Below are 12,819 nucleotides of genomic sequence, written 5' to 3' on the forward strand. Positions count from 1 at the left end.
ATTAAAGTTGTGCTATTTTAAAAATATTGTTTTGTTGTTTGTTTCTTATGGCACTTGCCACTGACAAGCCCACTGTTACGAAGACAGCGATTTAAGCCTGAGGGGAACGTCTCTTATTTTTTATAGCAGCGCCAACTAGGGCCAAGAGTACGACTTTGCCACTCACGCATCACTCATTCGCTTGCACAACCCCTTTTTACAGGAGGGCACATTCACACATCTCACAGATAGAACAACAGAAGAACAGCCATGCCCAAACCGGGACTCGAACCTGGGACGCCCAGATCACGGGGAAGACGCGCTACCCCTATGCCAGGACGCCGGCCTTTAAAAATATAATATATGTTTTTAACTTTCTCGTATTCATAGAATACATAAAATATAGCAATCGTCAAAAATTTCAAACTCGAGATTTTTGACGAATCTCCACTTTTTAGACCTCCCCCGGTTCGAAAGAATGCATTTTTGAAAAAATATCCGTCTCTCTGTATATGGAAAAGATAACTGAAAAAGGCTTTGATTGAGGCTGTTGAAATTTGGTATACGATCTTTACCTCAAATTTGTAGCCTTTTATTTTGAGTAAAATCTGTTCTGACAAAGTCCGTCTGTACGGCTGTTCGAAAGTAAATAAACACGACAATTATAAAACCAAGAAATCTAGATAAATAAAATTCGGTACATAGATTTGACATCTATAATGTGTATACCTGTCAAATTTTGAGCCAAATCCAATAAAGGGTTGACTGTCTGTCGGTCTGTACTTTCAGAAAAATGTAAACGCTATGACTCAAATGTATCAAATCTGTTATGGGATTTTGTGACTACAAGTGCAATTTTGTGTCAAATTTCTGTTTTAATCATTTGAGAAAACGCGTCTAAAATTCAAATTCAATTTTTAGATACTATCAACGCTTTCCAGTGATTAATCGCCAAAGAACTCGCCAAGAATGATAGATTCATCAAAAATTCATGACAAATATGCATATGTCGTAACTATTACGCGCTAATGCCATGTAAGGCGTTCTCTGGTATGACAATTTTGTTCAACTGTAAGCGAGAAAGCTTCGGGGAGACCATTGCCCCTGGTTTATTTTGAAAATGCACTTTCCTCATAGAGTCTCGTGATATAATAACGTTATTTGTCCAGATAAACTCTCTACAAATTGTACACTGTCTTCTCTGGTAAAGTAATTTTTTTTCCTTCATGTAAACTTTGCAAATAATAATAACTTGAATGCTTCATTAACTTTAACAAAGGAATAAAATTATGTCAATAAATATATGATGAAACGAAGGAAGAAAAATTTTGTAATTTGATTGTAATCATACATTTGGTATCATTAAAAAACACGAATTGGAAAAAAAAATTGGGGGGGGGATATAAATTGGAGAAACATTCTTTTTGGACAAACATTAATTGCATATATATATATATATATATATATATATATATATATATATATATATATATATATTGGACGAACACAAATGCAAAACATATTTTTTATAAAACTGTAAAAAAACTAAGTTTTAATATTTTATACCAATATTTGTAATATATTTGGTTTTTGTAAAACGCCGAACTTTTAATGGATTTTTAATGAAATATATTTCTAATTAAAATTGAAAGAAAAATTTCATCAACATTCATATTGCTATATTGTAAATTATATTTGTGCCAAAATGTATCGCTATAGGGCGAACAATTTCTTCTATGAAGAACCAACAAACAGAATATTATAGTATACATTTACAAAAATTATTGAAATTATACTATATAAAATATCAATTTTGTTTCAGCTTTTTTTTATCAATTGTTTATTATTATTTAAAATTGAAAAAATTAAAATAAATCTTTACTCCAATTTCTACTTTAATAATTGCCTTCTTGTTCTTTCGATTATCATTTTATAAAAAGTCAAATTAAAAATTTTAATTTATTACGTCAGCTTTGAATCGCTCAGTTTTACAATTTTTGGAGAAATAAAATATTTTTACCTTGATTGGATTCTTTTCTTCTGTTTCTATTTACTTCCATTCTTGTAGAACTCGCCACATTCATTATCCAAAGCCCATTCCTACTTTTCTTCAATAAACTTTTACTTCAACTTTAATTATTACCTTTTTTTTCTGGCTCCTCCGACTATTTCAAGATGCACTTATTGTCTTATCAATTTTCTTTTTTCGATAATCGGATTAAAAAGTTGAATTGATGTCAACAACATCGAAACCGGTAAACATTTCATACAATAAATGTTTCTTTTGCGAAATATATCGTCATTAGTTAAGTGTGAAAATAATGGCAATTAAATTAAAGTTAGCAATATAGAAAAATTAATGTCTTCTCACAAACAAATTAATTTTTGTTTCTTCTGTTTAGTTTTAGGAATAAACGTTATTTGCAACTGAGGAACTTAAAAAAAAAATCTATAAATCTTTTTTTTAAAAAATCTTTGAATAAAAAATCTGGAAATCTTTTAAAAAAATCTTTAAATTAAAATAGATAAATGGTTAAAAAAATTCTTAGTAAAAATCTAGAAATCTTTTTAAAAAATCTTTAAATTAAAATCTATAAATCTTTTTAAAAAAAACATTAAGCATAAGCTATAAATCTCATACCAAGTAAGCTAACACATTTGAATATTTTAAGCATTCAGGGGTGATCTGAATGTCACTGAGAAAGCTGAAGGTGAAAATTAAATTTGGAATCCTTTGAACCACAGTTGCAACCCACGCTGCCATTCAAAGGCCAATTTCTCCCGTTTGAGATGCGTTCCATCATTGGATTAGAGAAACTCGAACCACTAACATCACTACACCCACCAATGCCAATAGAACCAGCTTACTTATAGGTGAACATTTCATCCGTATATTCGTAGCGCTTTCCCCTCCAACTGGGCATAAAAGAATGGGAAAGAAATTCTGTATATCTGAATGTGAATTGAAAGAAAGACTAGTTTAATTTTTAATGAATTAATTTTTACCATTTCTATTTTAAAAATCAGCTAATTGTTTTTAATGTTTAAAGACGATTCATGAATTATTTAAATAACAGATTTTAATTACATTTGGATTCTATTTAATTACATTTTTATAAAAAAAATGGATTACATAATTATATTTATCTATAAAATTATAGTCAGAAAGTATTTTTTTCAGTTTGTAGAAGAATTGCTATAAAAAATTTAACAGAAATTGCAACTGGCAAAATACGAGTAAAACTATGAATGAGATATGACGAAAATGGAACAATCCCAAGTAAAACTATTAATAAGATAAGTCGAAAATGGAAAAAATGCCATAGAAGGAATACGTATATCTTTTTCACAATGGTAGCTCAATGGTCAGGATATTTCTCTTAGAGGAAAACACTCATTCCTTTTTCAAGCAATAAAAAGTAATTTTTATGTTTAGAGTAATTATGTCATTGTTCAGATAAGGTTTTCCTCTAATCCATGGTTATTTATGGTTTAATCTTCCCTTTTTAACTGATCAGATCGATGGTAGACGTCAGTGGATGATCTAGTATTTGTACATACTGTCAAAGAACTGCAGACAAAAGGTAAGTTTGTTTGACCCTCTCCGACATAATGCCCCAATATTCAGTTTTATTGGAAGTAGACCTGATGTAGTTCTGGATATTAAGTCGAATTCACTATCTGAAAAATTAATTTACAGGTTTAAGTCGATTATTGCTTTTTGGATTCGTTCCAAATTTTGGATTTCGTTTGGATTCAAAAATCGTTCCATCATTAGGAGTAAACTGTTCCAACGTGTTTTAGAATCTAATATTAACATATATTCTGTTTTATTTTCAGTTAGTATATATTTATTAATATATCCTTTTTATAGGGGAACGTTTAAATATTTTAATATTTTTTCGAACTTCATAAATTATAGGAAACAATTCTTGATAGGTTAATATTTCACCCTTATTAGCAATATCTTCTTCAACAATTACATTGTCATTATCTTCATTGTTAATATCACTCTTACTCTTACTCTTTTCAAAGTTGGAATCCGAAGTTTCTATATCCACAATATTTGGATTCTTCTGTTCTTTATATTTTTGGTATAATATATCTATTACTCCTAATTGAATTCCATGTGCATAGCACAATTGCTGATTTGCACCAATCAACTTTCCAACTTTTTTCATAATTGTTGCTCCATTATTCGTTACGGATACAATATTTTCTTTCAGGGATAATCCATGTTTCGCTAATTTAGATTTCAGCAATTAATTAAGCCATTAATTAGCTAATTAATTTCGCCCGTTAGGGAGATATAAAAACAAAAACGTATACTATATTGCTATGTTCGCGATCCCTGAATATATAGTGGAGACAATTTTAAAAATTTCTAGTAAATACCGAAAAACCGGTATTTAAACTTATAAATACCGGTATTACAAAATTGTACAAATGGCTCAAAATACCGGTATTCGGTATCCCGGTATTGCAATCCCTAATTGGCGGCTTTCTGTTGAGATGTCTATTGATATCAACCCGTTGACTATTGATATTGATACCCTCTGACTATAGATATTGATATCCTTTGACTATTGGTCCAATCACATTATACAATTACTGTTAGGATAAAAATTGATTTGAAAGTAATCGCAATACAATTCAGGTGTAGAAAAAGGCCAGTTGTATACACTTCATAATTAATCACGCAGGTGTCGACAAAATCCATTTATTTACTGAAGTTTTTCCATCTATACTGGTAGTTTTTATCTTTTGATGAGAATTGCGATAGAAATTTTTTGCGATAACTATTGATTAAATATTGTAAATTTATAAAGCAGCTTTCATATTAACTGATACGTAAATTGATTATGTTTTTAGTTATAGGATTATTATCCCCATATAAAAAAATGTTTGATCATAAATCTCAGCCTGCGAAATCAAAATCGACTTAGAAAAATCGACTGGTAGTTTTTATCTTTTGATGCGAATTGCGATAGAAATTTTTTGCGATAACTATTGATTAAATACTGTAAATTTATAAAGCAGCTTTCATATTAACTGATACGTAAATTGATTATGTTTTTAGTTATAGGATTATTATCCCCATATAAAAAAGGTTTGATCATAAATCTCAGCCTGCGAAGTCAAAATCGACTGGTAGTTTTTATCTTTTGATGAGAATTGCGATAGAAATTTTTTGCGATAACTATTGATTAAATATTGTAAATTTATAAAGCAGCTTTCATATTAACTGATACGTAAATTGATTATGTTTTTAGTTATAGGATTATTATCCCCATATAAAAAATGTTTGATCATAAATCTCAGCCTGCGAAATCAAAATCGACTTAGAAAAAAATCCCCAAACAATAAATTTGCTTAATTTAAAACACCTTTTGCTTCCTTCTCAGAAAGAAATTAGGTTAAAAACATGTATAATTTTTTAAAAGAATCTGTAATCAAAGAGTTAAAATTAATTTGATAGGAAAAATATACAAAATATGGGTTTTGTAATTTTTTGGAAGTAAATTTATTGATTCAAAAAATAAATTTAATTTTAATAAATAAAAGTAATTTTATAATTAAATAAAAGTAAATTTATTGATTCAAAAAATATTAAATGTAATTCTCTATATAATTTAAACCGTTCCTTAAATAAAAAATATATACCAATCCCTAACGGTTAGCAATTAACTTTTGGAGTGGACAATTTATGTAACCTAATCAAATGCTTTATTATAATGACCGAAGTAAAACTATTTGAAACTCCCAGTGAAGTAAAAAAACATCAAAATTTAATGACACATTTAAAAAAATGCTTTATAAAACCCCACTTTTACATTAAGAATGAGAAAAAAAATTAATAATCTTAGAAAATAAATTTTTTATCAAAAAAAACTAGAATTTAAAGCAAAAATTGTAAATATATGAATCGCTAATAAAAAGTATCATCACATAAAATTAGAATTTTAATCGATTTTATATTTTTTTAAAATTTTAATAAATGCTTACATTTTTTCGATATTTTTTGCAGTTTGATTTAATTATCATACTGTTTTAGATGTTCATGCTTTTGCGATTTTTTTTATTTAACACCAAAATTTTTCACAAAAATATTAACTTCAAAAATCGAAAACACTTAAAAAAAGCAAACTATCTTATTTTTTAATTTTTACTAACATTTGTACTTAATTTTTATATATTTTTAATTAAATGATTTGATTATTATGAGATTTTTAGCAGTGTTTCACCACCTTATTTTCAGATGGGGCCTCATAATTTATTAAATGAATGGAATCAAGCAATAAGTTGTAATGTTTTCTTGATATTAAAATGGTACACTGTCATCGAAAATACACAACCGTACAATTTCTTAGAAATCTCATAAGTGAATAAAAAGTAGATTGCAAAATTATACATTTGTAATATACATTAACTTAAATAAAATCGTGTGAAAAACCTTGAGAAATTTCAGCTAGGATAATGGAGTCTAATTTTTTAATCTCAAACATATTATATAAAACATATTAACTATTCTCTTTTGAATTTGTAATGATTTTTATGCTATGTTTCTAGAAGATTTCATCTTTTTTTTATTACGAGAGAGTAAGAAACAAAAATAATTTATTCAATATCTATTTTTTTATTAAATATGTACAGTGGCTCAAAAAATTGAGAATACACCTTACTTTTACTTGATAAATGCGATTTTCAATATAAATAACACATTACCGGGAAGTGCAAACATATTTTTATTTTTACACATAACAAATGGTTTAATTTAGAGTAAAAAAAAGAAAAATCAACGAAAAATCTCTAAATTGAAAAGTTTCAGAAGCATTTTAAATAAACATACGCAGAATTTTGCTTCAAAAAATTGAGAATACACCAATGAAATTTTTGCAATATCACGCATAGAAATAAAGTGTCACTATTAAATTGCATGTCTTTTGGCTCTTATAATGGCCTCTAAATGTCATGGTACCAGTTCGACCCATTTTTGGTGGTATCCGAGGATATTTTACTCCATTCTTCTTGCACCACTTGTTTTAAATGGGTTTTGCTTCTAATTGTGTATTTGTGAACCACTTTTTCGAATATGGCCCACAAATATTCAATGGCATTGATGTCGGAGTACTGTGGTGGTGGTGTGTAACTGTTGTTTACAATGAAAAAGACACCATATTTTGACGTCACGTGCATTCTGTTTGGGGTCGCTGTCCTGCTGGAAAATAGAATATCCATCTAAATTCAAATTTTTAACACTTTCCTTTAGATTGCTGCTACCATATGGTTCATCCAATTTGCTGCAGAAACTTTTCAAATCATAGGCAGAAGTGTAAGTGCTAAAACTGTGCTAAATGCCATTAGACAAGCTGAATATAAAAGTCGCATTGTTCGAGTGAAACTGTTCATCAGTTTGCAAATTCAGAAAAAGGATTTGAAGTTTGCAAAAACTCATCAATTGAAGACCAATAACTTTTGGAAGAAAGCTATATTTAGTAATGCAAGAAAACTCAACATTTTTGGCAGTGACAGCCATCATACTGTAAGGCGAAAACCTAATACTGCTTTGGATCCAAAAAATTTACGTCCTACGGTTAAACATGATGGTGACTCCGTCATGATTTGAGGTACATAACTTCATCCGGGGTAGGAAATTTAATTTTTATGGATGGCATTATGAATGATATGGTTTACTTGGATATACTTCGCAGCAATCTAAAGGAAAGTACTAAAAATTTGGGTTTAGATGGAAATTTTATTTTCCAGCAGGGCAACGACCCCAACAGAATACACGTAACTTCAAAATATGGTGTATTTTTCATTGTAAATAGCAGTTACACACACCACCACAGTACCCCGACATGAATGTCATTGAATATTCGTACTCCATACTCGAAAAAGTGGTTCATAAACACAAAATTAGAAACAAAACCAAGTGTTGCAATAAAAATGGGGTAAAATATCTTCAGATACCACCAAAAATGGGTCGAACCGGTGCCGTGACGTTTAGAGGCCATTATAAGAGCCAAAAGACATGCAATTTAATAGGGACACTTTGTTTCTATGCGTGATATTTCAAAACTTTTAATAGTGTATTCTCAATTCTTTGAGGTAAAATTCTACGTATGTTTATTTAAAATGCTTCTGAAACTTTTCATTTTAGAAGTTTTTCGTTGATTTTTCTTTATTTTTACTCTAAATTAAACCAATTGTTATGTGTAAAATTAAAATCATGTTTGCACTTCCCGGTAATGTGTTATTAATATTGAAAGTCGCATTTATCAAGTAAAAGTAAGGTGTACTCTCAATTTTTTGAGCCACTGTATGTATATTAAATCTTATCAATGGCATATTTAAAAGGAAACTTTTCGACAACAAAGAACTGATGATACAGATAATGTTTTCTTAAAATATCAATTTAATAACAATGCTATATTATTTCTCCTTTCAATGCCTTATCTTTGTCTACATACAATAATAGATTAAAAATCGAATAAAATTTAAAACTAACAACTCTTTTATTTAATAAATATTACTCCATTTTGAAACAAAACTGATACAAAAAAATGTTATGCAAACGATTTTATTTTTATTGTTATTGTTTTTGAGAAAAAAAAGACTTTCATTTATTTTTTTTTCCGAGTACTGATTATTTTTAACAATTGAATGTCTTTACTTTTGATAAATAAAAGTATGTAAGTATTTAATTGTATATTAATTATGTATTTGTTAATTGTGGTATTTTAATATTGCATTATCCTTTATTTAAAATATTTTAATTACCAAAAAAATTTAAATTTAAAAATTTGACAAATTTTTACTTTTTATCTATTTGAATCGGAAAACTTATTTTTGGAATTATGTATAACTGTCTCTAAATATTATAACTCAAAACTGCCTTGAACTAAAGCGATGAAATTTAGTATAGTGTATTATCAAATCTGTAGATACCTGTCACATTTTGTAGAAAATTCATCATGAGGAAAAGTATATGTCCGAGAACACGTGATCATAATAACTATAAAATTTAAACAGCTTATTAGATGAAATTTGGTAATCAAGTTTTGTATCTGAATTGCAGGTCCGTACAAAATTTCGAACCCAATCGGGAAATTGTTGACCCTTTGTCAATCTGTACTTGTTCATGATTGCAAGTGAAACTCAAAAATGAATTCGAATTGAAACAACTCAAAAATACATGACTTAAAATAAACGAAATTTGATATTAGTGAGATCTTGAACTACAGCTGGAATTATGTATCAACGTTTGGTTTCAATACGTATTCGATTATTGATATCAATATTCTTATCTCAGTGTTAAGAATATTGAAGTACGCAGGGGCGCCACATCTGTGCAATCTCAACTATTATATGAAAGTCGTTATTAGTATGTAGCTCGTACAGTGATACAGTTTGAACAGTGATGTGAAAAGGGATTTGGGGTGTTTTTTAACTGAGTTGCAAGAGATATAATTGCGAGAGAAATTCATGTCAAATATCGAACTTTCGTACTTATTATTCGTCATTGACATTGAAATTAATACGCAAGTTTCTCTTTTTCTTTACTATTCTTTGAAGACCCTCGGGGGGGGGGGGCACCTTGAAATGAGGATGAGATGCTTCCGGCATGGTGGTTGGATCTCGCCACCCTGGAGGGTACACAAATAGGTGGGGGATCTGGCTCCTCCCATCGATGATGGGACATACTTCCTTCGGAGAGGGTTCTACTTGCGGAGATCCGGTCATTCAGTTTTATGGTTTAAATCTGTGTGCCTGCGGGTGGGTCGGAGAGTCAGATGTATGGCTTACTATTCTATGAAAAATCCTGGGGCACCTCGAAATGAGGATGAGATACTTCCGGTATGGTGGTTGTATCTCACCACCCTTGTGGGTACACAAAAAGATGAGGGATCTGGCTCCTCCCATCAATGATGGGACGAACTTCCTTCTGGAAGGGTTGTACAGTGGCCGGTGATGACCCATAGAACTCGACCACCTTCCCGCCAGTGTTGCTGTTGCGACGGTCCGGTCATTTAGTATTATTTATCCGTGTGTCTTTGGGCGGATCGGTGAGTCAGTGATATGACTTACTATTCTACGAAGCACACACATGTGTGAAAACAATCTGAGTGCTCGTGACCTTCGTAGTATCACCATGATTTTATATGAGGAGATAAAGAGAGAGCATAACACCTTTATTAGGCAATATAAGAGAAACTTTAGAGAAAATCACTCCCGCTGTTTGTTTTTTGTTTGTTCTTTTTTTGTAAACTATGATTTTCAGCTTTTCGTATTCCTCAATGGTTTGATAGCAAAGTCATTTGCCACAAAAATAAAGCCATATATCAAGATCCGATTTTCTCCATAGTCTACCATAGATACAAGCATAGTCAACTTTATATAAATATATCGAGGTCAAACATCTTCCCAATAATGTGGTGGGGAATTTTGAGAAGGAGATAGTGAGTTCAAGTGTTACCCTTATCATTTTCTTCCTTTCCAAATGGGTAAAGTTCTAATAGCTCTAGTGTAATTTCAATTACTTTGTAGGTAACCTGCTATGGCAAAATATTATCTCGCTAGTTAACTATGGGAGGTGAAAACTGGCATCTAATCGAACATCTAATCTTTATTCAAATATACGAAGTTCAAATAATTTTACTTTAATTCCTATCTTACATGCGGGTATGATTCATGCTAATGAACTGGGATCAGAGAACTTCTAATGTAAAAATTAGAAGAGTGTAGGACCGAACTCTTATGTTATTCTTGTTTTCTAAACATTGCTCAATATTGGGAAGCACAAATGACTTTCTGATTTGTAAGGGGGGTATGATTAAAAGTTAGATTAGAAAGGTCGAAACTTTCTATTCCTATTTTGTTGTGGAAGACATAAAACTTTAAAGTCATTGATATCATTTGTTAAAAAATCAATTAACCATTGAGCTCTGACCTGTGAAATCAGAGATAATATCTCACTCTTTTAAATTTTTTTATCTACATCATATCTTCTTCTTGTATATTTTTGATAAACGTTAACAATTCAAAAACTGGTTTGACTTTAGTAAAAGGAATTTTTTTTCCTTCAAAAAAAATAATTCAGAGATAAAAAAAAAATTGTTACTTCTACAGCTTTTAAATTGTATAGATAACAAATATTCATTCTTTCTAAGGGAACCGTCTTATCTCTCACAGTAGAATAACAATTTAACATATATACGGAAACAATGCAAGAAGCTTGTGGACTTTCCTCGGTATGCTATGAATGGGATAGGTAAACATTTTTCCTATTTAATTCAGATTTACTTCATTTTACATATTGATTGTTTACATTTAAGTTAATGATGTTTACAGCAGCAAATGTGTTTAGATTTAAAAATATTCTTTTGTATTTAATAATTTATTATTACTTCCTTTAATATCATCGTTATATACTTATGTTAAAAGTATTTAAGTTTGTATTTAAAATACTTGCATGTGAATTTTCTTAACCTTATAAAAATTTATTTTCTTAAAATATTTATTAAAATGAAACATGAAAGTTTAACTATATTTTCATAGGAATGTTTCAATACTTAAAATCATTTTCCATCTAATTCAAAACTTCATTAAATATTGAATACATTTCAGAGAATTTTAATTTATTGAATTCAATTCACTGCGTCATAATTTTAAGAATTCATCAAATCGCATTATAATTGTCCTTGATGGTCATTATGAATTCGATGACAATTATTTTTGATAGGCATTGATAATATATTCTGAATTTTTTGAAAATTTAAAAAGAAAGCATGAAAAGTTGCCAAAAAAGCGGACAAAGTTTCATAAATTGAAATGAAATATTTATTTTGCATTGAATTAAAAAATATATTCAAATTCATAAAATAACTTTTATTTTAAAATCGACAAGTAAAAAGTTTATTTTATGAAAATTACTGTAGTCAAACTAAAACAAAAATTCGCATATAATTCATTTAAGATTTATTCTAATTGCACCTGTAATATATCGTAGCAATTTTATTATGACGTTTTCTTGCTTTCTAACCAAAGAAGCACAATGTTATATTCAAGATTGCATTTTTACAGATTTGAACGAAAAAGTATTTCTTCCATAAATGTCTACTATATGGAAATTTATGAAACAGTAAACATTGATTTCACCAATGCATTCCGTTCAAATTATTCTGCGTCATGCGTTCAAATATTCTTTCATTAATTTGTGGTGGAAGGGTAAAAATTATAATTCACATGATATTCTCACTGTGTCATTCTTTCTCAAAATAGTCCTCATAAAGAGCAGTAATTTCACTTTGCCGTGTAATAAGTCCATAAATGGAATTTTCTTTCTCAAAATAGTCCTCATAAAGAGCAATAATTTCACTTTGCCGTGTAATAAGTCTATAAATGAAATTTTCTTTCTCAAAATAGTCCTTATAAAGAGCAATAATTTCACTTTGCCGTATAATAAGTCCATAAATGAAATTTTCTTTCTCAAAATAGTCCTCATAAAGAGCAGTAATTTCACTTTGCCATATAATAAGTTCATAAATGGAATTTTCTTTCACCAAATAGTCCTCATAAAGAGCAATAATTTCACTTTGCCGTATAATAAGTCCATAAATGGAATTTTCTTTCTCAAAATAGTCCTCATAAAGAGCAGTAATTTCACTTTGCCGTATAATAAGTCCATAAAAGGAATTTTCTTTCTCAAAATAGTCCTCATAAAGAGCAATAATTTCACTTTGCCGTATAATAAGTCCATAAATGAAATTTTCTTTCTCAAAATAGTCCTCATAAAGAGCAGTAATTTCACTTTGCCATATAATAAGTTCATAAATG

General features: G+C 29.3%; 1 protein-coding gene across 4 annotated transcripts in view; it reads left to right on the forward strand.

The window, feature by feature from the left end:
- Positions 1 to 3,499: 3,499 nt before the first annotated feature.
- LOC129976003 (alpha-tocopherol transfer protein-like) overlaps positions 3,500 to 12,819 on the forward strand; it is a 41,737-nt gene continuing 32,417 nt past the window's right edge. For 3 of the 4 annotated variants that reach the window (XM_056089331.1, XM_056089328.1, XM_056089330.1), the window contains exon 1: positions 11,158 to 11,254. The gene's annotated coding sequence lies outside the window, so the exon portion shown is untranslated. Of the gene's footprint in view, positions 3,564 to 11,157; positions 11,255 to 12,819 lie in introns of those variants that run through there. The other variant, XM_056089329.1, reaches the window with a different exon arrangement.

The sequence above is a fragment of the Argiope bruennichi genome, chromosome 7, assembly GCF_947563725.1.
Source record: "Argiope bruennichi chromosome 7, qqArgBrue1.1, whole genome shotgun sequence".
Classification (NCBI taxonomy): domain Eukaryota; kingdom Metazoa; phylum Arthropoda; class Arachnida; order Araneae; family Araneidae; genus Argiope; species Argiope bruennichi.